We start from the raw sequence: 27,301 nt of genomic DNA on the forward strand, positions 1-27,301 counted from the left end.
AAAACCAGCAGGATCTTGTTAAAAGGGAAAAAGGCAAAATACCACATTTATTGTGAATACAAAAGAATCATAGTAAGCAGTTAGTTATAGCTATAACATTCCATTCAATCTCATATTTATTCACACATTCATTCATACAAACACACACACACAGGTTCTGCAAGGTTGTTGTCATAGTTACCAGCCTTAGAGTTGCTCATGCCAAGCCACTGGCCAGGTAGCCTGGACATGAGGAGGGAGCAGGGCCTTGTCAGATGCTCATCGATATGCTCCTGGAAGTTGGTTTGCAGAATCAGACCCCAAAGTTCTCACTTTCTAGGGTCCATTTTTATAGGAATTTCTTCCTATGTCAGTCTATGGGAATTGCTTCATCATGCTGTTACTGAATCAATCAGCAGATAGCACATTCCTTTGATGGCTCCGTGCTGCCAGATGTTATCTTGTTCTTTGGTTCTCCCATTCTTGAGGCTGTTGGGTGGATTTCAGTCTGCCCTCTGGTCGGGTCCTCTGGTTATTTCCACTTGACGCCTTCTTCAGCCGATGGACACTGGATTCTTAGGCTGGCACCTCCCTGATCATTTAGTTATTATCCACACCAAGCATCCATCCACATACATCCTCTATCTCTATTTTAATCACAATTGTTAATATAACAAAAGGGCGGGGAGTCTCTGGGTGCTGTTTCTATTGTTACAGAGTATTGCTTTGAGTCTCTCTCTTTGTGAATTGCTTTGAGAACAGACTCTGTCTTAGAATGTACTAACGCACTTAGCAGCTTGCAAGTTTCACACATACAGGGAGAGAAACAGTACCAAAAACCAAGAGATCTCTTAATTAGTAATACCCTGGAATTTAAACTATGGGGAATCAAATTCATTTGTGATTTTAATACAGAACTTCTTTAATATGATCCAACAGGTAAGGTAACAGAGAAGGTTCCAGAACAATCAGGAACCTTCTGGAGACAATTAAGACAGGCTGATTAGAACACCTGCAGCCAATCAAGAACCTGCTAGAATCAATTAAGGAAGGCTAATCAGGGCACCTGGGTTTTAAAAAGGAGCTCACTTCAGTTTGTAGTGTGCGTGTGAGGTGCTCAGAGCAAGAGGCACTAGGACCTGAGAGTGAGAACGCGGACTGTTGGAGGACTGAGGTGTACAAGCATTATCAGACACTAGGAGGAAGGTCCTATGGTGAGGATAAAGAAGGTGTTGGGAGGAGGCCATGGGGAAGTAGCCCAGGGACTTGTAGCTGTCGCACAGCTGTTCCACGAGGCACTCTAGACAGCAGCATTCCACAGGGCCCTGGGCTGGAACCCGGAGTAGAGGGCGGGCCCGGGTCCCCTCCAAATCCTCCCAACTCCTGGTCAGACACAGGAGGAGTCGACCTGGACTGTGAATTCAGAAAAATGGCCAAGCTGAGGGCTGCCATGAAGCTCCAAGGTGAGCAAATCTGCCAATAAACACAAGACCCACCAAGGAAGAGCAGGAACTTTGTCACACTTTATATTGGTGAAACTGCATCTAAGTGGGAGTGTATGTATGTCTTGGGGTGGGGGAGGTTGTACCATTTAAACTATGCCAATACATGGAAGTGATACAACTTGTGTGTAGTCAAGCCCAGGGTGATTATTTTGCAAAAAGCACATAAGTGGTCAAGCAGCATAAATAAATAGTCTTGAACTCAGAAAGTAATCCCTTGTGATTATGAAATCATAGAATATCAGGGTTGGAAGGGACCTCAGGAGGTCATCTAGTCCAACCCCTGCTCAAAGCAGGACCAATCCCCAACTAAATCATCCCAGCCAGGGCTTTGTCAAGCTTGACCTTAAAAACTTCTTTGGAAGGAGATTCCACCACCTCCCTAGGTAACGCATTCCAGTGTTTCACCACCTTCCTAGTGAAAAAGTTTTCCCTAATATCCAACCTAAACCTCCCCCACTGCAACTTGAGACCATTACTCCTTGTTCTGTCATCTGCTACCACTGAGAACAGTCTAGATCCATCCTCTTTGGAACTACCCTTTCAGGTAGTTGAAAGCAGCTATCAAATCCCCCCTCATTCTTCTCTTCCGCAGACTCAACAATCCCAGTTCCCTCAGCCTCTCCTCATAAGTCCATGCTATCAGACTAACAAATTTATTTGGGCATAAGCTTTATTTTCCCAAATAAATTTGTTAGTCTCTAAGGTGCCACAAGTACTCCTAGGGGTGTTTTTGGTTTTGTGGGTTTTTTTGCTGATACAGACTAACATAGCTACCACTTTGAAACCTGTCTTCATGTTATCAGAGTGATTGCTTATTACAGTGTTTCCTGCCATGACAATGCTCTCAGGTTAATCAGTTAGAGAGTGAGATGAGAAAGCAATAGGCAGAAAGATTGAAAAGAAAAAACAGAACTGAAGTGGGAGATGAACATGTGGTGTTGGTAGACCAAGTGCCAGCTCTTGCCAAGGTTGTAGGTGTCAGCTGAGCACTAACAAATTCATAGCTGGAAACCAGTCGAGCTCACCTGTGTTAGTATTGTTCAATATAGATGTTAGATTTCTAAAAATGTGTTTAGTGTTTAAACTCTATAAAATGCTTGTAAATTGCTGCATGCATTAATCTTATATTCAGAAAAGGGGCAACAAAATAATTAGGGGTTTGGAATGGCTTTTGTATGAGGAGAGATTAATAAGACTGGGACTTTTGCACCTTGGAAAAGAGACAACTAAGTGGGGATATGATAGAGGTCTATACAATCATGACTGGTGTGGAGAAAGTAAATAAGGAAGTGTTATTTACTCCTTCTCATAACACAAGAACTAGCAGCCACCAAATGAAATTAATAGGCAGCAGGTTTAAAACAAACAAAAGGAAGTATTTTGCCACACAACGCATAGTCAACCTGTGGAACTCCTTGCCAGAAGATGTTGTGAAGGCCAAGACTATAACCGGGTTCAAAAAGAACTAGATAAATTCATGGAGGATAGGTCCATCAATGGCTATTAGCCAGGATGGGAAGGGATGGTGTCCCTAGCCTCTGTTTGCCAGAAACTGGGAATGGGCGACAGGGGATGGATCACTTGATGATTACCTGTTCTGTTCATTTCCTCTGGGGCACCTAGCATTGGCTGCTATTGGAAGACAGGATACTGGGCTAGATGGACCTCTGGTCTGACCCAGTATGGCTGTCCTTATGTTCTTAATCTTACTTGTAATGTCTGATTTCAGAGTAGCAGCCGTGTTAGTCTGTATCCGCAAAAAGAAAAGGAGTACTTGTGGCACCTTAGAGACTATCACTGCTGCTACTCTGAAACCTGTCATTATGCAAGGCACTAATTTAGCCATATGGAGTGGAACTTACGCTCAAATAAATTTGTTGGTCTCTAAGGTGCCACAAGTACTCCTTTTCTTCTTGTAATGACTGTATCCCATACCTATAAGGTAGTATGTAAGTTTTGCTTAAAACAGTAAAAATTCCTGCTCTGAACTTGTGAACCCAGGCAGGAGAAGTGGTTCTCCTGCCCACTAAGAAGCATTATCAAAACTAAATGGGCCATTGTGGAACATCATAATACAAAGACTGGGTTAGTGGCCCGCTCACACCCAGGAAGGTGCTACGGGCAAGAAGGCTCATCCCATCAGCATGGATGCTGGAAGAAGGAAATAAAGATTGCTGACATGAACATTTTTCATCTCTTTGTTTTCTGGATTGTCACAGGGCTGAAGGTAGGAAGCAAAAGCAGAAATTCCAAGAGTCAACCTGAGTTCGCCCTGAAAGACATTCAGTGCTGACAGATTGCTACAACTCTGTCACCTTTTGGAACCAGAGGCTGTAACTCATTTATGTATATATGTTTGACTGCTTTAACCTGCAAATAACCTCTCATTTCTTTTTCCTAGTTAATAAATCCTTTATTGGTTTACTATAGGCTTGGATACAAACATGGTCTTTGGTGTGAGATCTGAGGTACAAATTGACCTGGGGTTAGTTGACTGGTCCTTTGGGACTGGAAGTAACCTGAATCTTTTGTGATCTTTGGTGTGTGGCAACCAGCTATCACTCAGTCCAGTTTGCCTTGGTGGCAAGATAGCCTGGAATGCCCAAGGCGATTGTCTGAGACTCCATGATAAGACTGTCATCTTGCTTCAGGAGTTCACGTTTGTTAATGCGTTGGTGAAATATAATTATAGAACACACTGTTTTGGGACATTTGCCCTGCTTTTTGACAGTCTGCCCTAAGGTTACCATTCACACGGTGAATCACTCCAGACTGCATGACAAGAAGAAAGGGAAAGCGAAAGAGAAACAACAAGAGAATAGACACAAATTTATCTCCCCTTCAATTTATTCTAGTTTCCACATTTTGTTACTTTTCCCTGGGGAGGAAAGTGATTCTGAAAGAAGGAATAAAGGTGAGTAATAGGACTTCTGACGTATCATGTCCCTGAGGGAAGTGGCACCACTACGTTTATTTTCCAATTCAAGCATTGTACTATGGACAGAATGTAAGTAGATTTCTAGAGCTATGTAATGAGTTCTCCGCAGACCTTCTCAAAGCAATTGTCGACATATCCTGTAATCTGACTTAGGGCTTCTCCCGCAAGGTCCAGAGCGATCTCAACTCTCATTGACGGTGGAAGCTGAGGGTTCTCAGCCCTTTGCGTAAGTAAGGCCTAATATATGAGGTGAAACAGAAAAAAGAAATGTGTGGTACAGGAACTCCTCACTTAAAGTCGTCCCAGTTAACGTTGTTTCGGTGTTACATTGCTGATCAGTTAGGGAACATGCTCTTTTAAAGTTGTGCAGTGCTCCCTTATAACGTCGTTTGGCAGCTGGCTGCTTTGTCCACCGCTTGCAGGAAGAGCAGCCCGTTGCAGCCAGCTGGTGGGGGCTTGGAACCAGGGTGGACCGGCAGCCCCCCTATCAGCTCCCTGCTACCCTAAGTTCCCTGTGTGGCAGCCACCCAGCAAGCTATCAATTGCCAGCAGTTTAGCTGTCTCTCCCGCCACTGCCACGTGCTGTTCCTGCCCTCTGCCTTGGAGCTGCTCCAAGAGCCTCCTGCTTGCTCTGTGTGTGGGGGGGTGGGGGGCTAATGTCAGGGTGTTCTCCTGCCCCCTGCCTACCCCATCCATAGAGCAGGGGGCAGACAGGACAGGGCTCAGGATGGAGGGAGCTTGCTGGCTGCAGCTGCTCTCTCAACTTCCTGATATATTTAAAAAGGCAATATACTCAGAGTGGGATCAGAGTACTTAAAGGCACAATGCGTGTCTCTCTCTCATAGGGTGTGTGTCTCTGTGTCTGTCTGCCATGCTGTCTCCCCTTCCTCCATTTGTGCTGCCTTGTAGAGTGTGACGCTACATTAACAGCAATGTGTTAACCCTTGAGGGCTCAGCCAGTGCTAGTTCATCATTCAGTAGTAAGGCATTCCCTGGGAAATATCCCACCCTCTGACTTCACCACCTCAACCAAGCTTCACAATCATCATTGCCGTGTACAGTGTTACATTGTTTGTTTAAAACTTATACTCTGTGTGTGTGTGTGTGCGTGTATATATATATATATATATATATATATATATATAATATAGTTTTTTGTCTAGTGAAAAAAATTTCCCTGGAACCTAACCCTCCTGTATTTACATTAATTCTTATGGGGAAATTGGATTCGCTTAACATAGTTCCGCTTAAAGTCGCATTTTTCAGGAACATGACTACACCGTTAAGCGAGGAGTTACTGTAATTCGGTCTGGACAAATTGAAATCCTGTAAATTATCTCTGTCTTGGTCTTAGCAATTTGGAAGACCAAATCATAGGGGGCCTGATTTTCGGAAGTGCAGAGCATCACAGCTCTTGTTGAACCCAATGGGAGCTGTAGGCGCTTAGCGCATCTGAAATCAGGCCTATTGTAACAAAGCTCCACTGCAATGAGCAGCATATTTGCTCTTTTGCTTCCTGTGGAACTTTGAACAGTGGGAATAATATACGGAAATACTGCACAAATAATGCAGCAGAGTAAATAGTATGTTGATTTTTGAATGGCACCGATTTGGACACCAGTTTCACTTTTTTCTTCATGATACAAATGTTACTGAAATGAACTGAAATTGATTTCACTTGTGCTGTATATAAAAAACATGCTGCTAATGCTGAGCACAGCACAGAGGTGGGATTGCTGACCACCCCAAGACTCAAGGCTGCCTAAAATGGCTATTGCACTTAAAAACACTCCTCTATATCCACTGCACTTGCAATTTCTCATTTGTATTTCTCCGTTTCATTCAAGTGTTACTCTCATGCACAATTGGTTTCATTTTATCGATGACTACTGAATTGTTGCATAACAGGTATTCCGCCATATCAGATATTGCTATTTATATCTATGGAGTCTTTGGCATTGGAAAGTTTCTACTTAAAGTGGGGCGGTATTGAGAAAAATGTCTATAAAAATGACATCATACGCTCAAAACTTATTCTCTCTTTTCTCTTTTCTTCTAACATCCAGCTCGGGCAGCAAAACCTGGAATCTACAAATCTAGCTGTGTACCTTTGGCTTGTTAAGGAATCATCGTTAATAAGAAAGTGCTGTTTCAATAGTCCTTTTTCTGACTTTGCCCACATTTGTGCAAGACGTGCATAACTTTACTCATGTGAGTTGCCCTGCTGAGTTCAGTATATTCTTTGTGCTATGCCTTCAACATGATACATTTAAAACTTTAAAGTGCAGTCACAGTGGGTCACAAAGAATATATTTCTAGATTAGGGATATCTTAAAAAAAAAAAAAGTTAACCTTAGTAAGGGGTCTGTTCTGTCATGGCTATCCATCCTAAAGTCCCGATAATTATAATGGAAGTTGTGTGTGTGCATAGATTTGAGTCACAGAACTCACCCTTAAGCTGACACACTAAAAACTCTACTTGAGTAAGTTACTTTGACTAATATCAAATTCCCTTGCTATAATAAACCATGAAATGCAGACTTTTCAAGCAAAGTGGAACACCAAATACTAAAAACAAAACAAAACAAAATCAAATGCAGCCATAACAGGGAGATTATTTAAAGGTATTTTTTAAGGTTAGCTTGCTGCTAAATCTTTCTAAATGAGCCTATGCCCTCTGCTGACACATACCTGTATTACTAGGAATGAATAGATTGTTCAGACATGAATAGATTGTTCAGACATGCAATCTTGTAAATGCACAGTGCTAGTGTATATTCAGTTTTTAGTTCAATTAAAAAAATCTGCTGTGAGACTGACCTATGTATGTAATATGAATGTCTCTTTTGCACATGATAAATTGATATGTGTGGTTACATTTGTCTAGGCAATCAGAAAAATATAGAAAATGGTATTAAGTGTGCTGGGAATACATACACTTGTGGTTTGAATAGGTACTTGCTGAACATTTCATTCATTTTTGCTAACTTTAGTTTTCTTTCTTTCTTTTTCTCCACAGAACGGACACAGCACAAAAGCAATAACTGTGTGAATTCCCCATATTCTCTCAATTTGCTTCAAGCCCTCAGATACCACAATAAGGAGTGTGACGTTAGAACCTGAAGAGAGAACTGTGACCTGGAGAGAGACTCAGTCCTTGACCTTTCTGCTGAGACTGTGAAACAGGGTGCCAATTGTGATGCTAATTGTTACTTAGTAGACCTGAGAAAACCACTCATTTTTACAGGTAAGCAAACAGCCAACTGATGACAAGTCCTCTCTAGTGCTAATAAAACTTGGTAGTTTGTTTGCAACCCACTTTAAACACTAATGAACTAGTTGATCATTCCTATCAACGGTACACTAGTTGAACAGGTGGCCTTCTCTCCAAGCGATCCAGACCCATTAAGCAATATTTTAATGTCTATATTTCTTTGTTTTATAAAACAGTTTGCATGACATAGACATGATATGCTGTGAGTTAAAGGGATGCTGTATGCAGTGTTATTGTAGCCATGTTGGTCCCAGGATATTAGAGACACAAGGTGGGTGAGGTAATATCTTGATTGGAACAACTTCTGTTGGTGAGACAGGCACTCTTTTGAGCTTATACAGAGCTCTTCTCTTGTACAGGGATACTATTGATTTTAAAAAAAATCAGACTTTGATAGAGCAGCCTTTAACAAGTATGTCTGGAATTTTATTTAAAGTGTAGCTTTAAAAAGCGTTATAAAGGGTTCTCTGCTTCCCTGCTGATTTTTATAGGAGTCTTTTCAGCAAGGGAGAGTGGATGGGCTCAAGACCAACACCACCATTATTAAAAATCTGTCTGAGGACTCAAAAAACATGAGGTTTGTTTTTAATACAGAAATGCTTCTACATACATGCACATTCACTATGTGACCTCTGCTATTGATACATCTGATTTCCTTTGGAATTTTGTAAGGTAATTGAGAGAAAAACACTGGTCCAACTTGAAAAATATGCTGTCCCTGAAAAGAGGGTAGGTAGAATAAAGAGCAAGTTAGAAGGCTTCTCCTATCCCTTCTATCTTTAATGCATTTGGAGGAGTGGATTGGAGACTGCCTTCCTGAGCTATTGAAGGCATATACCCACCTTTCACCAATATGGCTAGAGCAGCCTCAGGGTACTGTCATATCCATTGTTGCTTCTGAATTTCTTTTGATCATTTACACCTTGCCAGAGAGAGTCACTTCCAGTTGTGGCCCTTGTAATGGCTATCCAGGCCCTTGTTACCTCCAGGTTTTAATCTACTGCTACTTTAATCTGTTTTACTTTGGGCTACCACTGAAGACCACCCAGAAACCCCAGCTAATGCAGAAAGCAGCTACCTGCCTCCTAATCAATATGAGCAGGTAACACTTGTGCTTGTGTCTCTGTACTGGCTTCCTGTTCATTTTCAGGTGTAATTCACATAATTGGTGTTGGTTTTTAAAGTCCTAGATGATCAGCTTAAGATAGGCTGGAAATCCTACAACCAAGCTGAGGATAAAATCTTCAGGTGAAATCCTGAACCCATCAAAGTCAGTGACTAAACTTCCATTGACTTCAATGGGGCCAGGGTTTTAATTCACCATGTCCTTCATGCAAGGAAAGATTAAAGCATCTAACGATGGGACTCAGAGGCATTTGAGGCTTTTGGAGCTAGATGAGAATGCCTCTCCTCTTTTTCCTCCCCGTTTTGGGTCAGAGCGGAGATTACTTTAAATTTGAAGAAGGAAGCTTGAGTTCCTCATTCTCTATGCCAACAATCCTGAGCACAACTAGACCTGCTATAATGTCCAACAGTGAGAGGGAAGCATTAATCATATAAGGGGGTTTTTGTTGGTTTTTGATGCACATTAGAAATGAGTAAATAGCACATTTGCTTGCATTTCCTCATGTGTAGAAGGACGTCAACAACCTGAAATCAAATCTGGTTTTTGTTTTAAAAGAATTATGAGTATTTTTAGGTATTGTACCTGCTCTTGTGTTCCCCCTGCCAGTTTATGGTTTCACAATCACTCATTCCTGATAATATTTTTTCTTTCCCCTGTTTGATTGTGAAAGCCAGACCAAGCATGACACTGACTGGACAGAAACTTTTGTCAAATAAATAAGCAAAGTGGGGAAACTCTCCCATCTCTTTCAGAGAAAGTCATTCTAGGTGGCATTTCTATCCAAGTCAGTTTAAAAATAATTCAAATAGAAGTGTGTGGGGTTTTTTTTTAGTTTTGTTTCCTTTTCTTTCACAGAAGAGATTCTTGCACATGAGCTCTCATATCTTTTTAAGTATGCTTATGCAGCCCACAAAAGTCAAGGTGCTAAATAATTTGAATTCATTGTTGTTTTTCAGTAGCACTGAAACTAACATCAGCGAAAGCAGCTAATGTCAAAACAGGATGATGGTACTGATTAAAAACCACTAACACTGGCTAAATGAGATGAGAAAAATAAAATTGTCAAATGTCCTGGCTAATTGAATAGATATTATGTGTCAGATACTCTTTTCCACATAAGAAGACCTGGAAGGGGAGGTTTGACCTAAAAAATTCCACTCCAAAACCGTCTAATCTATTAATGAAATTCACCCCTACAAAGAAGAACGAGGTCTAACTACACTGGAACTCTATTTTGAATACTTAAGAGGTGACTAGGCATTATGCGATCTCTGTAAGGAATTTCACCATGTGTACTGTTGATGTGCCTGAAATGGAAGTAAGTAATATTTGTGGTAGTAAACACTGAGTTTAGCAGTAAGTGTTGGCGGAACTAGGCCCTCCAGCAGGGTCTAAGTGATGCATGAACCTTGTGAGGTCTTTCTGTTCAGTGTCTGGGCATTTCCCCAGAATCTCTAATAGGTTTGTTGTATTTTTTGTAGATCTCAATTGTAATATTTTTTTTTCCTAGCCAGGCATGAGTTACTATCAGATCTCTCATTTCCATAAAGTCTGAGTGCTGTGTAGTACTAGAATGAAGAAAATTGCTTTGGTGAATATATGTTGTTATAATATCTGTGTGCTTAGCCTGAACTTTTAATTTAGAGACCATTGCCTTGGAGATGTTTTGCTATTTTGAGCTTTAGTTGTATTAACAATGAAGTTTAGTCTGTTGCTGGTTGCAGCCTGTTTTCTGCTGCACACTGCTAAGCCCACGAAGTGTTGTGGAGGTAGGATTTAACTATAAAATATTGGTATCAGTCCAATATGTACATCTGGCTTGCTCAGTAAATGTACTTCTGCAGCAATAAAGCAGTAGAAAGCGGGAGGGAAGTGGAATAAAGTAACAAAGTAAAGAGAAGCGATTAATGAGTAGAGATAGAATCTGAAGAAAAATAAGAAAAATAAACCCATTAACCCCACAACTTCTCACCCTGCTGGAGATCAGCCTTCTGAGTGTATCCTGGAAGGAAATCAAACTTCCATTACAGACTGCAGAGTGTCTCAAGCTTTTGTCATGTCCCCAACATTTTTATTAGGTATTTTTCCTGTATTTTATTTGGGGGGGGGGAGGGGCTATTATTCATCCTATGAGAATTAAATGCTAATGTTTCAGAAGGGCAATAGGGAACTGATGATATGTTTCGGTCAAAGGGTTTGTGCATTCTGAAGCTGTCATGGTTTTATTGTTTCTTTGTATGAAGCATTTGAAGAATAGGTGCATGTCTCAACGGATTGTCGTCAGTGAAGTTCTCTAGAGAGCTATGAGCTAGTTTGCATCATAGCCATTTCAGCTTTCCTGTTCAGGTTGAATGTTTGTAGGCATGGCAGCAAAAGATAAAAACACACTAAGAATCCTGCAGGAAGCTCTGGTCAGATCTGAGTCTTAATGTAGTTCTCAGGTTCCCCAAAGTCTAAGTCTATGGATTTATGACAAATATAAATGCCTTTGAGTTGGCAGATATGTTGTGCTCATCAGTTCAGTGGGCAGCTTTAATCTTTAATACCTCTTTCTTAATGATTTTGAAATAAACTCAGGGGAACAAGTGGCTGTCCACCTGTACGTGCAAAGCTGTTTCTTTAGTCTCTCTCTCTCTTTTTTTTTTAATCAGCTGCTGTAGACTGAATACAAATAACTGACACAAGTTAAAATCAGAGAATAGATTCAGAGGTCCAAATATTTAAACTTGGATGCCTAAAGTTAAATCCATGTTTGGGCACTGAAATAAGTGGCATGATTTTCAGGGGTGCTGAGCACCTATTCCTTAACTTGAAGCCAATTAAAGTTGTGCACGCTCAGTCTCTCTGAGAATCGGGCCATTTCTATTTAGCTGCCTAAAGATGTGTCTCATTTTAGACAGACAAGCTTGAATATTTTGAGCAAAAACCTATAATCTCAAGTGATAAAGTCTTCTCATTTGTAATCGTTAGCTTACAACAGTCTTTTGTATGAGACACTTTAATTCCTGTTTTTGAGGTCAGAAAACAAGAGGGCAGGATGATATCCTGAGCAGAGCATGTTACAGATAATGCTCTTCCTGTAACAGTGATTACTCTTTATATTCATTCTTCTCCCAAAAGGAAAAGGGTTCAGTTTGCTATTTGTTGGCCATCTATGTTGACAGAACACTGCAAATTAACGGGAAGAAAATCTTGTCAGTTGTATGCATTTTTATGATTGCTTTGGGTATTCCTGCAGTGACAATAAACAAGGTAAGCTGTAAAGAAGCTTTATTCTACAATATGTAATATAATTAATTTGATTACATTCTACTTTATTTCAGAAAATTTCCTGTTATACAGGTAATATAGAAGTATTTGGAGAACTAGCACCTCAAAATCTATAGGTGTATGGCAACTGACAGACAAAACAACAGTAAAATGCTTTGTGTTAACAAGTCATCTTGCATGATGGTTCTTTCACTCATATTGATTTTTGGTACATTTTATTTTAGACTTGGTTGTAATAGTCCATTAAAGTACTTCCCCTTGAAATGCTCTAGTGTCTTGAGGTTGTTGCAATTTACTTGCTACATTTTCAAGGATACACAAAACACTGCTACAGACAAGTTTTTTTCTCAGAGAAAGTGAGTTACAAGCTAAATCCAGATTCTAAGCATTTTTGGCAGCCATTCTTGTTTGCCAGCAATCAAGAAGAATAATGACATCTTTCTGCTTTTTCCAGAGTTGTTTAATGTTTTATAATTAATATACATTTTAAAACATTTTCATTTCTAAAAATATTTACACTGTACTCCTATCAAATTTATAGTTGCTAACTTAACTTTATAAAAAAGGCAGTTTTATAAGAAAACAAACAAAAAAAGCAATAATGCTTTTTGTGTGTGTGTGTGTGAAAGAATTAATCTGTCTCCACATAATCAAGACAAAAAGGACACAATGTTGTAACAAATCTGTCTGCTTTTGTATATAACTGCTGGTTTAGATTGAGGTCAGAAACATGTAGCTCTTAGGCTCAGTTCTAGTTGTACTGTATACTCCGTGGAACATATGGCAAAATCAATATCTATTAAGATCAAATAAAAGTGAAAGTTAAGGAACACAGACTTATTAGATGAAATGTTTATAAGTAAGGATTTTAAACAGGAAAACATATTTTAAGTAATTATATTAAATCCATGATGTAAAACACAAACTGTACCATAGATTCTAGATCATTTGAACTAAAGCCAGGTAAATAATGTTTAGCAAATAATGTATCTGAAAATTTTAACCTCCTTTTTAGTTTGTGAAATGCATACAAGCAGTTTGTAATTTTCTTGAATTTGTTATTTACCAAATAATTTAGACAAATGCTTCAAAGGGCTGTAGATTGTTGCTGAGCATTTCATTGTGACTATTATATTTCATATTCAAAACTCAAGCTATCTTGGGCTATGTCTATACCATGTGAAAAACACTGCCCCCTGACTGATGTCAGTTTCATCAACAAAAGCGCAGGTGTCCACAATGCTATATCAGCGGGAGATACTCTGCTACTGACATAGCTACCACCGCTCATTGGGGGTGACTTAATTAGGCTGGCGAAAGAGCTCTCTCCCATTGGCACAGAGCAGCTACACAGGAAACCTTACAGTGGTGCTGCTGCAGCGGTAAGCTGTGCCGCCGTAAGGTCTGTAGTGTAGACATAGCCTTGATTGGTCTTGATTGGATACATATAATTACATGTTGTTGTTTCTGTTCCCTGACTGGACAAGCATAACCTTTCGATTCAAGTTTCTGGTGCAAATCCTCACACTCATTCAAAATTCATTTTCAATGCATATTTTTAATATTGACTTCAAATTTACTGCTTCAACAAATATTCTTGCTAGTAAATTTATTCGCTACAATATTTGCAGAAAGTTAACACATAAGGGGGTAAACATAACAAAACAAATGTAATTTTTATTGGAACAAATATTAAAATATTTTTTAAGTTTTCATTCAGCTGTAGTCTCCACAACACACATGCATATAATTAAGTAGGACACGTAAATAGGCTTTACATTTTTAATAGTGCGTGGAAATGGATCACAGACTGGTGGGAAGAGCGTACCCATTTTTGTTCACATGAGGGTAGTTAAACAGTCAATAAACGTACTAGAGCTGGGTCCTCATTCAATATTAAGATGCCACAATTATGTTAGTTTTACCCAGACAACTTTAAATGATATCACACTATGCATCTGCCATATTTTGTGCCTATAGTGAAGTTGCCCCTTGGTAGACGAATGTAAAGTGAAAAATAACTTGTAGGGAAATATTTCCCTACATTTGACTACACCAAGCCCTCCTGTCTCCTCTCCATCTCCTGCTTTCCATCTATGTCCTTTTGGTCCTCTGACACCTCTCCAGTTCCTCTTGGCTCCTTGCTCATCTCCATTCCCTCTCCATGTATCTTCTGTATTCCCTCAGCAGCCTTCTTGCAGAGGCTCTGCCTGAAGGGGATGACAGCCTAATAATAATAATTAATAATAAAAAAACAAAAACAAAAAATTGTTTTTGTTTCTTTGCACCTGACTTAAGGTCTTGGTAATGGTTTGTTCCAAAAGAAACCCAGGTCATAGGCCTCTAATTTGGAGATAAAGTTATTGGAGATCATTAGCTCTGCTTAAGAGATTTTAGACAAAGTGTTGAGAATAAGTGCTCCACAAGTACCATCTTAATAACCATGTGCACCTGTAAGGTAGACAGTCAGACAGAATATTTGCTCTCATTTCACATATCCTATTCACAACTGTTGTAACCACAAAACATACATAACTTAATATTATACATGTGTTGACTAATATATGCTGGCTAGCATACGTATATATTATGCTGATAATACTTCCTGCCATATATATTCCAAGCATTTAAGTATACATATTAAGTATACATATTAAGTATTAATATCAGTTATATAGGCCAAATTGGCCGGTACTTTATTGGCCGGTACCTTTTCACTTATGCTAAGTATTCCATGACAACTTGCATTAGCTGGAGAAAGTTTTGGCTTAAGTAGATAGGAAAACTGTCAGTATCAGGACATATAATAGTTTCTTCATAGCAACAGAAAGGGAGTTACCCTCACAAACCTATTTATTCTAGTACAGGCCTAGGAGGTGTCTTCATGCCTCTTAGTACCTGGAATGCATGTGCTCAGAACAAAGATAAGGCTACATCATGACCTGGAATGCTTGGTTCAGAACAAAAGATAAAGGGGTACCATGGTACCAGAAACAAACAAGGTAAAAAGTGGATTGAGTTCAGTTTCAGGCGAAGTATATAGTATCTTTTACTGGTAAATAAGTAGGTTATAAAAAGATAGTTTTAGGGATGTAACTTTGCAGGGCATACCTTCCATGTAAGGTGAATGTAACATTGATGCTTTCTGACACTGGTATCGTACAGAACCTTTTCCCTGTAACATAATAATAAGCCTGACTGATATTGGTTATTTGGTCTCTTGAGTATATTTCATTTAAAAAAAAAACCAAAAACCAAAATGTGGTCAAGCAATTGACTATACAATTTAAACACATGCCATACCAAAAAATGGTGAGAGCATTAAGTTTGCAAAATTACATACTTCAAAGTCAGGAAAATAATTTCTTGATCAGTGACCGCTAAGAAGCTAATACTTTGCACCCCTTTGGATGGACACTTGGATCAATGATCTGTTTGATATTGCAATATATGAAAGACTCACTTTGCTAGACAAGGTGAATTGATCGTTCTGTGATCACTAGTACAATTTGATAACTAGTTGGAGACTCCTGTTGGCTCATAAGCCATATGTGAAATTGTGATGGATAAGAGTTGGGGACTGAAGATGAGTAAAGAGGATGTAGGGTTTTATTCTATTAAGGATCTGTCTGTCTGTGTTCTTATACCATGTCTCTCTCCAAGTCCTTAATTTAGTGAATTTGCTCAATCTTAATGGTAAAACCTGGACTCAGCATTCAGCCTGAGTACTTGAGCTCTCTGTTAGAGAAGTTTGTCCAAATGAAGGGGGAGTAACTCCATGGCAGGTACTGCAGCCTTGACCCTTACATCTGCTGACTGCACCACCTCTATGGATCCATGCAGCTGTAATTCCACCACCCAGTCTCCCAGCTGACCCAGCACTAAGGCATAATTAAGCCCTTCATGACTACTACTACTATTGTTATTATTTCTTCATTTGCATTATAATAGTACCTAGAGGGTCCACCAAGAGCGGAGTGCCATTATGCCATACAAACACATAGTAAGACATAGATACATAGCAGTCCTTGCGCAGAAGAGATTACATTGTAAATAGACAAGAAACACAAAGGGTGCGAAAATGAGGAACTGTGGCACAGAGACACTGGTGTTTTCAAAAATACTTAGCATTTGCTTAGCTCTACTACCACAGAAATCAACAGTAAAATTACCATTGACTTCTAAATGCTCTTGAAAATCCACTGTAAGTGTTTTGCCCAAAGTCACACATAAAGTCTGCAGGAAAACCAAGAATTGAATCCACATCACCTGAGTGGAGATGGCCAAAACTTGGGATTTTTAGTTTTGGGGAAATTTTGAAATTTGGTTACATTGTGATTCAGAATGAAACCAATTTTTTTTGTAATTTCCTGCAAACTGGAAAGTCCGAAGAAAAAGTCATTTCTGCAAGACTGCCACATGGTGTTTCTGAAATAAAATATGTTCCCTGGGACTTCCACAGCCGCTGACTTATATTTGTAAGATTTAAACATGTAATATCATAGAAGAAAGCTAATAAAGTACAAGTCATTTTGCTGAAACTAGTCAATGCTAAATTCTGACTAAAAATTGGCACTAATCTAAAGGGCCTTAAAATAAAAATGTAATCCAAGGATAAAGTGGAATGCATTTCAAGACTTTATTTTTTTTTTGGCTAGTGTTATTGTATACTCTGTCTCAGTCCAGTATTCGAATACAACCTACCTCCAACAGTTTTGACATTTTTTGGCCAAGAGTAAATCTCTGTACAGCTCAGCAATTTATTTCAGCTATTATAGTTCATCAGTAAGAAAAACTGATATTATTTTAGACCCCAAGTTAACAAAGCACTTAAGTGTGCACAAGCGTGTGTCATGATTTTAGGTTAATATGTGTTTTGAAAATAGGCCTGAGGTTCCTAGGTCATTTAAGGGCTTTTGGAAATTTTAGCCTATGTCACCAAAGATGATTGCAAAGTACAGGAGGTAAGATATACCATTTCCTTATTCTTATTTCTGGATTTCTAAAAGTCTAATAATATTCCATTACTCCCTCTTCTAAGAAGACAGCAGTTTTTAAAGTTCAAATTCAAAATGCATTCAAAATGTCAAGGAGGAATTTGACCTTTGATGTCTGATTATGTTATGTTCTTTGGGGTTTTTTTACATTATATCTTAAGTGTGCACTTGTCTTTCATCTTAACAAATGACTTGTAATATGAATGATACCTTTTATACAAATATATTTAAAAAGACCAAACTCTTTTAAAAGAATCACTGTAAAATCTGTAACTAAGGCAACTAGACTTAACAGATATAGGGACATGAAAAATAATGTAAGCGCTCTTTAAATAGTTTTTAAAATCTCTTTTCTGTAAACCATCTGGTATAAACAAAGCACGTGAAGGTATTATATAGTATAAAGTTTTTACTGGCATTTTTAAAAATGGCCACATAATTTATGACAGTCTATCACATATACTCTATATTGTCTGTGAGGACCCCAGTCTATAAATAAAATCAATAAAATACTGTACAAATACAATTTATCCAAAAGAACTTTGCAGACATACAGAAAAGGCACCCATTTTTTTTTAATACAATATTTTTTCATCCAGTTGCTAAAAACAAAATAGACCACAAGACTCAATTTACTTTGTAGTCAAAGAAATCCAAAAAGGGTAGAGAGACTGTATGAAATCCTGGCCCCATTGAAGTCAGTAGGAAGTTTTGCTATTGACTTCAGTAGGACCAGGATTTCACTTAGTGCCTTTATACCAAAACGAACATCAAATAACGAGTAACAGATTGTATGGAAGAGAGTAAATGCTAAAGTGAAATTAAAAAAATGAGCGCCTGAGTCATAATTAACAGACATGTTTGTAATAACTTTAAAACACACCTACTATATGCAGTAGCTGTTACTTACCACAAAGAGGATGGGGGTGAGCCAAAAAGTTGTAAATAGGGAAGACAATGTGCTAGTTCTCTCAACCATAACCTACAAATGTTATGATTTCCTGAATCACAAAGGTCTAGATGAGATCTTAAAGAGAAGGGGTTGCAATTTTAATAAGGCACTTATTTAAGTTTGGTTTGTTTGGACTTTATCTAGTTTGGAAGGACTTAAAGAAGGCTCTTTTGACACTCATGTTTTATTGTCTGAGGCACTGTTCAAAACACATCCATATCCTCTTTTCAAATATGTCTTTAGCAATGTTTCTTTTAAATGTTAGGGTATCTCTTTGGAATGATGATCTGTGAACTTCCAGTTCAGAACAGTTCCAGAAAAGAAGTCATACACATTTTCAGAAAGTGATCCTCCACACTGTCAAGTTTGATGTGACTTCTAACATAATTTTAAAAGAATATTAAAATTTTAAACTTGGGTTTCTTGTGAAAGAGAGGGCTTTGAGATGGTTTGTTTTCAACATTTGCTAGTTTATTTGGCTTCCAACATTTTATTTTTGATTAATAGGCAGGGCATAATATTAGAGTGGGTCTGATGATCAACCAAAACTAAGTGTGTATTGCAGATCAGTTAATAACAATAGTGTGTGTGTATATATATTACCATGACCTTATAAGCCAGTCAATGACCACTGGCAAAGGGCTCATTATCCGTAACTACAACTGTTATCCGACCTGACAAATTCCTCCTTTTGCACTATGATTGCTTATCTGTTATTCTTATTAGATAGTCTTGACACCATGGCAAACTCCACTATACATAACACAACCGTTGTCATAATTGTTATCCAAAAAGTATCTTGTAACGTATTGCAGGAAAACTGGTGACACTCAGATAATTAATATTTTTGTGTGTTACACAGGGTTAGCCTGTAAAAAGTTATGTAGGAGTACTAGAAATATGTTTGTTTGGACCAAGCAATCCAAGTAGAGCTGATAAACAATTTGTCCTAGACAAAGGAATGTTGTTTTGTCTGTTTCCCTTTGTCTCCAGTGTAAATTAAGCAAGGTGATGCCAGAGACAGTGGAAGTTATATTTATATCTGCGTCAACAGGAAAAGCAAATTGAGAGAAGGGCGAGGATTGGAACACAGCATGGTATCAACTTCCTGGAGCACAAGCAGCACAAGAGAAAAGCTTTATCTGGGGATATACTCCAAAATAATACATTTCAAAGGTTTACTGGACTATAAGAAGGGGAGAGAAACCCTTAGTTATCCATCACTTAGTGGACAAAGGGAATTAGGATTCTTTGATTCTGTGAACAGTGGATCTTCCTCCTGAAGGGCTGGAGATGCAGACAGCTTGATGGAAGTGAAAAAGCTTTAGTCACTAAAAGTGTGTTATTTTGTTTTACTTGTAATTATTCCTGACTCTTTTCTTGCTAAGAATCGCTTAAATTCATGTTCTTTATTAATAAATTTATGCTTAGTTATACTGCAAATCATCTCAGTGCTGTTATATTAAAGTGGGGTGTGCATCCTCAGTTGAGCCAACAGGCTGGTGTGGCAGTGGACTTGGTTATTTTCTGAGAGTGTCCAATGAGAGGGACTGGACATTTCAGAGATGCCTCTAGGTAATTTGGAACTGGATGCATTAAACGTTACCTGCAAGGCAAAGTTTAGACTGTCGAGTCTCAAGGAGTTTGGTGGTGAGGCAGACAGAGTGTGTGGTAGGGAATTGTCACAGTTTAAGCTCCAGCAAAGATCTCTTTTGCTGAGGCAGGGAGGCAACACAGTGATTTACGGTTTTGGGTTCCCTGAGGAAAGCATCACAAGATCACAGGTATAAGAATTTAGCTATTGGATTCGATGGGCCATAGGTTTGAGCCAATATGGCAATACTAGTCTCGGACAGTGATCAGCACCAAATGCTTCACAGGAAGATGCAAGAAACCCACACATGCAGATGTGGGATATAATCTGGACCTTCAGTGAAAATCTCATCCTAATCCTTATTATTTAAAATTAGTTTTAATCTTGAATTGTGAGGCTTCACAAATATTACTTTTTAGCTTCAAACTGCTGAATAAACATTAGTTACGGTATTCCCATTTTGACAGGTTTCAGAGTAGCAGCTGTGTTAGTCTGTATTCGCAAAAAGAAAAGTACCTGTGGCACCTTAGAGTCTAACAGATTTATTTGAGCATAAGCTTTCGTGAGCTACAGCTCACTTCATCGGATGCATTCAGTGGAAAATACCAATTCCCATTTCATCCCTTCCTTCTGACAAACATAGGCCCTTATCCTGCAAACATTGACACACAGCATGCATAACTTTAAACAGATATGTCCGTGTTTGCAGGTTAAGGGCTACAGGGCCTTTAAAGAGTTACCCATCCACATATCCTTACTCCCACAGGCAGGAGCACCAGAAGAGGGGCGGATAGGTGTGAAATCCCCCACTCCTGACACATTTGGTAAAATTTTGTCCACCAGCTGGTAGTGCTGCCGTGGCCTTAAAGACAGCTTGGTGCCAAGCTGGTGGGTCTTCTCCCCCTGCCCATAGAGATTAGCAGCAGAAGAACTCAGCTTGCTACTGCTGCCAGCTGGTGTGGGATGGCGCTGCCCCTCAGGGGCTTCCCACATGCTGTCAGGGAGGATGCTGAGGAGCTGGCTGTGGTGGTGCTGGCTCTGGAGAGGGGGAAATTGGTGGCCTGGGGAATGGTGCCAGACATTTTTTTTTTAACTGTGCAGTCTGTGCAAGCCTCCCCCGGCCCCAGAAGTCTGAATTCCACTGCTGTCTCCTAGTAATGCCGGAGGCAGCAAGGGGTGAGGCTGGCTGTCCCAATGTTTGACCGAGCGAAGGGTCCAGCCCGGCCGTCAAGTGGTGCTAGCGTGGAGCAAAGGGGATGGTGCAGAAAAGTACCAGCCCTGCCCAGCAATTCAACTTTGTGGCTCAGGAATCGGGATAAGACTTGGTAAGGCCCATCCTCTGCCTGCCTTGACTCACCTAAATCCAGCCTCCAACCCCTCCCCTTCTACTCCTCAGGGTGTCTCAATCGCCTCCCTCTGACCCTGCTCCTATTCAGTAAATTTTGGAAAACATTCAGTAATTTTTTTTAGATTTCACCCTCCCCGCTGCTTATGACCCCAAGTGGCTCTCTTGCCACTTGTAGTCCCATTGAAATTGGAACACTTTGCAGGACCAGGTACATATTTTAACTGAATTCTGGATCTCTTAATTTGCCATATACCTGTATATAAAAGTAAACTGTTCTTTGCATTACTGGAAACTTTGCTTTAGGGATGGATGGGAAATGCTATGTATTAAAGAGAAATGAGCATTGGGAGGACAACACATTTTAAGAGGTAGGTCCTTCTGCTCACCGAAAGCAGGAAGCATATCCATCTGGCCAAGTTCCTTTTTATTGATTTTTGTAAAAACTGCATTTAGTGAGTGTAATTTCTCAAAGGAGAGGAAAAACTTAAGTCCTAAATATTTAATAGCATTCAGGGAGTACTGATATTAAATTGCATGATCTTACTTTTTACAAAAAGAAAAGGAGGACTTGTGGCACCTCAGAGACTAACAAATTTATTTGAGCATAAGCTTTCGTGAGCTACAGCTCACTTCATTGGATGCATTGAAGTGAGCTGTAGTTCACGAAAGCTTATGCTCAGATAAATTTGTTAGTCTCTAAGGTGCCACAAGTCCTTTTCTTTTTGCGAATACAGACTAACACAGCTGCTACTCTGAAACCTTACTTTTTATAGTGAAAGCTCAGTGGGAATATTTCAGATGTATCACTGTTTACAGGAGACCAAAGAAAGCAGGATCACTGAAAGTTTCTTGATATAGAAAGGCCTGATTTTCGAAAGGTCAGGCATGAAATTGCATATGCAAAAAAGTGCATGCGGTTATGAGCCTAATATGCTCATGCAACTATTCTGATTGAATAAATAATTCAGGCAGTTTGTACATAAAAATAGTCAGACTAAGTGGAAATCTGAATGCCCAAAACCTGCATTGCATAGGCAAACAAAGTAATTGCATGTACACATTAGATGCCCAATGGTATACTTTATTTTTTAAAATGCAGCACTTTGTATATAGAAACATCCTTGATTTTCATGCTTGCTTTGGTTTATCATAGTATAAGTCTAAGATGCTCCCATTGTGTAAAACAAACAAAAATAAAAGACCTTACAATTCCTTCAGCTGAGACATGACAGATTACTTGCAAGTGCAAATGCCCTTATGCATGTGCATTTTTCATAATTATGATGGATTTATTAACATATTTGCACATGTAATTATGAATTTGACTTTTTTAAAAATTGGGCCCAATATAATTTGGAATAATTAGACTAGTATAATTAACTAGAGTGAAGAAGGAAGGGGGGAAATGCTGCCTTATTCACATATCTAACAGCTTGTCTTGGCTATAGTGTTAGCTCAAGGTATAAATTGAGTATTAGCTCTAACCTGACTCCCATTCATGTGCAATTGGGTGAGTTAAGTGGTACATTAAACTCTAGCTAGCTGGCCCATGGGCGTATGAGTTGAAGCTTGTTGAGAGCTGCAGATACTAGATTTAGTAATATCATAGGTATGCAGCTACAGACTATAGCTGCAGTTAGCATAATATATCAGATGCTAGTCCAATCACTTTGTGCTGCTAATCAAATCGCTCTGTGTAGCTTGAGTGCAGTTTTTCAGCTCTCGCTGGAGTGAGACTAAATCAGTGGAGTGGCTCAAGTTTAAGTAACTGGAGCTACCTGTTGCTTTAAACTGTAATGTTTACTTGCAGTATGCTATTTAGCCACTAGATGTCTCCTCTGCTGTACAGCGTTTCAGACATGGTTTTGGTTCTGGTAAACAAAGAGTTAGTTAGAACTCAAGCTGTGTGGAACTCCATTTGTCTTCAGTTCATAGTTTTCCTTAATAGTCTCCTGTTTGAGAAGGGGTGTGGCTCTCTATAGCATGACAAGCAGTGCAAGGTCGTACTTCTCTCTGATTCCTCTCCCTTACTGTGAGTCGTTTGTGTGTGTGTGTGTTGCAGAATGTTCCCCAACTTCCCCCACAACATAACATGAAGTGATTATTTGAATTCTAGTAATCCACAAAATGAGCTATATGCTGCCCACATCTCCACGGGGAAGGACAAGTCCCTGCTCACGTGGTAAGACGGAAAGCAGGATGAGCACTGGAGGGAGGGAAGCGATGGGAGTAGGCGCAGAATTTGCACATTTGCTACCTGCATGCTGGGGGGACGGACAGGCTCTGTGGGAATTCAGCTCCTGTTTTAATTGGTGACAAGATCATTTCCCAGTCCCAGCCAGTGAATGAGAGAAGCTCCTGCTGAGAGCTCCAGAACACCATCCGCCCCTAACCCCCCAAGGAAGCGTTATTGAAAACTTCCCGTACGCTCGCATCTGCTGTTGGCTTCAGACTTGCCACTATCCCCGTTGTGAAGATGCTCTCCTGGTCTGCAGTGCGACGGACACCGCGATGCCCTAAGGGCAGAAGGGGGCGGATTAGTGGCGCGGCGAGCTCACCAGGAACCGATGAAAAGGGGGAAGCAGGAGGGAGGCTGAAGAGGTTCGGGAGGTGCAGGCTTGAGAATGAGGGTAATACAAGGGGACTGGAGGGGAGGAGACCGGGGAGAACATGGATGGGGTGTAGGGAACTAGGAAGAGGGGGCAGGGTAATATGGGGCATGCCTGGGGGAGGGAGGCAGAAGTGGCTCACGGGAATGTGCGGGGGTAAGAACAGAGTAAGGAAAGGGGGAAGCTGGGCAGCACGAGGGGTGCGGCCGATGCTGGAAAGGGAGAGGAATCGCTGGGGCAATACAGGGGGGCGCACAGACGCGGGAGCTGCTCTGGGGAGACACCAGAGCTGCAGGGGCGCTGGACGCAGCGGCTCCCCCCCGGGGTTGGGCGAGGCGGGGTCCCGCTGGGCTGCTCGCCTGGTACCGGCGTGACGCGCTGCCGCCGGCCGGGCCCGGAACCCGCAGGCCGAACACTCCCCGCGGGAGCTCAGAGCCGGGGCGCCCAGCTCCCGGGCGCTGGGCTTGTCCCCCGCGGCGCCTCCGGCCTTCCTAGCCGGGCAGGGCAGCCCAGCCCAGGCCCCGGCGCTCCTCCTCCAGCCCAGCCCCTCGGCGCCGGGGAAGGGGCTGGCAGCGGGGGTGCTGCCGGGTTGGGCGGGGAAGGGGCGGCCTGGCAGAGCCGCGTCATTTCGGGGACGGGGGCGGGGCGGGCTGTTTCCCCTCCAGGCCCCACGGCAGGAGCCGCTGCCAGTTGCGTAAAAGCAGCAGCCGGGGCGGGGAGCCGGGACACCATGCCGCCCTGACCGGTAGCGTCCTGAGCGCGCCGCCGAGGTGAGTGCAGCCGGCCCCGCCGCCGCCCGAGCGCCCCCTGCTCTGTGCCGCTCTCCGCCTGTGGGCTCCCCCTCCCTCCACTGCTCCCCAAGCTCCGTGCAGCTCTTCCCCTGCTGACTTCCGCCCCCGGGCTCCGGCTACTCGCCCCCTGCTGGCTTCGCCCTGTCCCCCCAAGCGCTGTACTCCTCACCCGCTGTTGGCTTCCCTCTGTGCCCTGGATTCCTTACCCCAACCCTGCTGCCCTCTTCCCCAGCACCCCCTGCTGCTTACCCCACCGCTGAGCCTGTGTACCCCATTCCGCTCTGCACCCACACTGTTCACTCCCTGCTTCCTTTCCCCTTGCTCACCACCCTCCGGTCCCTATTTTCTTTTCCACTGATTTTCTCAAACCCAGATACAGTTTAAATGAACAAATCAGAGTTTCATCTGCAGCACAAAACAATTGTTTGCAGGGCTGTCGTAGCCCTGTTGGTCCCAGGATATTAGAGCGAAAAGGTGGGTGAGGTAATATTTTTTTTTTAGTGGACCAACTTCTGTTGGTGAAAGAGACAAGCTCTTCTCCAGATCTGTGTAGCCCCAGAGCTTGTCTCTTTCACCAACAGAAGTTTGTATGAAACAGCCTAAGTTAGGAGCGGAACTAAAACATCCTTCCGCACCCTTTCATGGACTGCATAAGAAGATTGGTTGAAGACAAGAAACTGTTACTTGAAAGGTGATAATTTATCTTGATGCGTTTTTTAAATTAGGTTGAGTTATTGACATCTACTTGTAAGCAATTTTTTTTTCTTTTTTTTTTGGTTGGCTTAGGAAGAAAGTTACACTTGTATTGCCAAGTTTTACCTCTTGGCTGGTCATGCTTATCTTTGCTAAACTAAACCCTATCTTTCCTTTATTCCAGTTTTAATAAGCAAATGGAAAGCTAATGTCTTGTGTTTTAAACTAAGTTGGGAAGTCTCTAAAAATTCACATGCACTTAAATATTGTTTTAGGTTTGATGCTGTTGTGTGTCAGTTAGAGTAGTAATAGCAACTGGTATTGTAGACTTCCCTGAAAGGAAATAAAAATGTTATCATTTGATGTAACATGTTTCAGAGTAGTAGCCGTGTTAGTCTGTATTCGCAAAAAGAAAAGGAGTACTAGTGGCACCTTAGAGATAAATTGGTTAGTCTCTAAGGTGCCACTAGTACTCCTTTCCTTTTTGATGTAACATGTTACCTATTTAAATATGCTTTTGAAAAAGCTTATATTAAAAATAAGGGTCTGACTTAAATTGGGAGATAGGGAGAGAGCTAGGAAATTCACAACTTTAAATTCTAGTTAGATGTCATGTCCACTGTATCCTAGGAATGGATGGAGTCCCTGAACAGAGTGTAATTTTTCATACCCTCAAGTAAATTCTTCCACTGAAGGTTATTGCATGCATAAATTCCCAGCACATGGTGAGACCTGACCTCCACACCTGCAGCAGTACACAAATACAGTGAGTTCAGGATGAATTAGCTGCCTTAACTTTGAATTCCACAGGTGTTTTTTTCTTTGTTTAAACCTGATTGATAATGATTTATTGTAACTTTCTTGTTTTTAAGTGCATTTTTGTTCTAACAAAACTACTGAATGCATTAGAATCTCTTTAATAATTCACAACAAATTTGACAGGGTGCTCTCACCTCTCAGCAGGTAATAGATGCTGTAGCAGGGTCTTGCATTGTAAAAATAATCTAACCTTAACAAGTATTTTAAACCGGGGTTCTCAAACTTATTTTTTGATAGTGTGGACCTTATCTTAATCTCATGGGCTACCTCCCCTCCCATTTGCAACATATGGACAATAGTCTCTCCTATTCATGATCATATAACGTTCATATGGTATCTACAGCAATCACTTACATAAAAGTAATATTCGGAAAAAACGTAATATAGTTTTAGCTTCTTTTAATGAAACTTATCAATTGGAAAAAAATAGTGGCACCTGCACCATGTTACCAGCCAGTTTCCATAGACCACCACCAACTGCTCTGGACTGCCAGTGGTCCATGAATTAAAATTTAGAATCCTCTACTGCATTATCATAAATGCTTGAAATTGAACTATGATCAACAACAACAACCCCAAACAAAAAAATCCCCAAACAAAGTGTGTTGTTCATTTGTATGGAATTTGCAAAATTCAGTAATTTGCAGTGGTTATGTGAATTAGTGAGATTGACTTGTTAGCTTCTATTTGGTGTTATATTGAGTTTGTGGTGCTTTACTAGTTGATATGGTAAGAACAGAATGGAGGCTATTGAATTAAATACAAAAATGAAAAATAGGCAGAGAAGGCCTTGTTTATTTTTCTAGTTTGTTTCTAATATGTGGTAGATTTTGACAATGGCTAACCACCAGCTGGGGATTTTAAACATGGTAGGCAGTTCTGGATTGTGGGAGAAACACATTAGCTGTTCCTGCTACAATGATCATCAGTGAAATAGTTAATGTTGGTAAATATATTGTCATCTTAAAGTGTCAGAACGATCAGTCTGTTGAGATGAAGTTTCCCCCCTCTTCATTAAAGGCCTGGTCATGCAAGATGGTGAGGGTGCTTAGCCTCACAAGATAAAGGTTCTGTGGTTACTCTGTTGCAGCCAATTATCCAAATGTTGCTAAAAAGAGCTACCATGTCTTTGTTCATAGAACTCTCCTGTGTAGATTGTGCTTTTAGAGCACTGGCATGAAAAGAACAAAGTATGTTCAACTAACAAAGTCTTAGTATGGTGACAAAGTATCACGCTTAGCATTTGAGACATGTATGTAAAAAAACAAATTGTAATAGTTATGGGGCACGCTTTCAATACATCCACAGATTGGGTACCTTGTTTAGGTGTAGCCTTAATTCTGTGTTTCTAATAAAGTTTGTTAACTGTAATTTTCTTGGAAGATAATATGTATGAAATCACCATG

At 40.5% G+C, this 27,301-nt stretch overlaps 1 protein-coding gene and 1 long non-coding RNA gene across 14 annotated transcripts in view; one reads left to right on the forward strand and one right to left on the reverse strand.

The window, feature by feature from the left end:
• The first annotated feature begins 9,874 nt into the window (after positions 1-9,874).
• The window catches only part of CEMIP2 (cell migration inducing hyaluronidase 2), an 81,043-nt gene continuing 63,616 nt past the window's right edge, over positions 9,875-27,301 (forward strand). For 4 of the 11 annotated variants that reach the window (XM_037901840.2, XM_007065562.4, XM_043547028.1 and 1 more), the window contains exon 1: positions 24,228-24,362. The gene's annotated coding sequence lies outside the window, so the exon portion shown is untranslated. Of the gene's footprint in view, positions 10,141-11,853; positions 12,075-23,483; positions 23,614-24,227; positions 24,363-27,301 lie in introns of those variants that run through there. The other 7 variants (XM_043547025.1, XM_043547023.1, XM_043547026.1 and 4 more) reach the window with 6 other exon arrangements.
• Positions 12,538-23,499, reverse strand: LOC119566557. Of its 3 annotated transcripts, none has more exons than XR_005225749.2 (2): positions 23,411-23,499; positions 12,538-14,302 (listed from the first exon to the last, which is right to left on the reverse strand). It is a non-coding gene; the product is annotated as an uncharacterized LOC119566557 (long non-coding RNA). The 3 variants fall into 3 exon arrangements; XR_005225748.2 differs by having other exon boundaries at positions 12,538-14,319; positions 23,411-23,493; XR_006291000.1 differs by lacking the exon at positions 23,411-23,499 and adding an exon at positions 23,241-23,358.

Source organism: Chelonia mydas, chromosome 5 (assembly GCF_015237465.2).
Source record: "Chelonia mydas isolate rCheMyd1 chromosome 5, rCheMyd1.pri.v2, whole genome shotgun sequence".
NCBI lineage: Eukaryota > Metazoa > Chordata > Testudines > Cheloniidae > Chelonia > Chelonia mydas.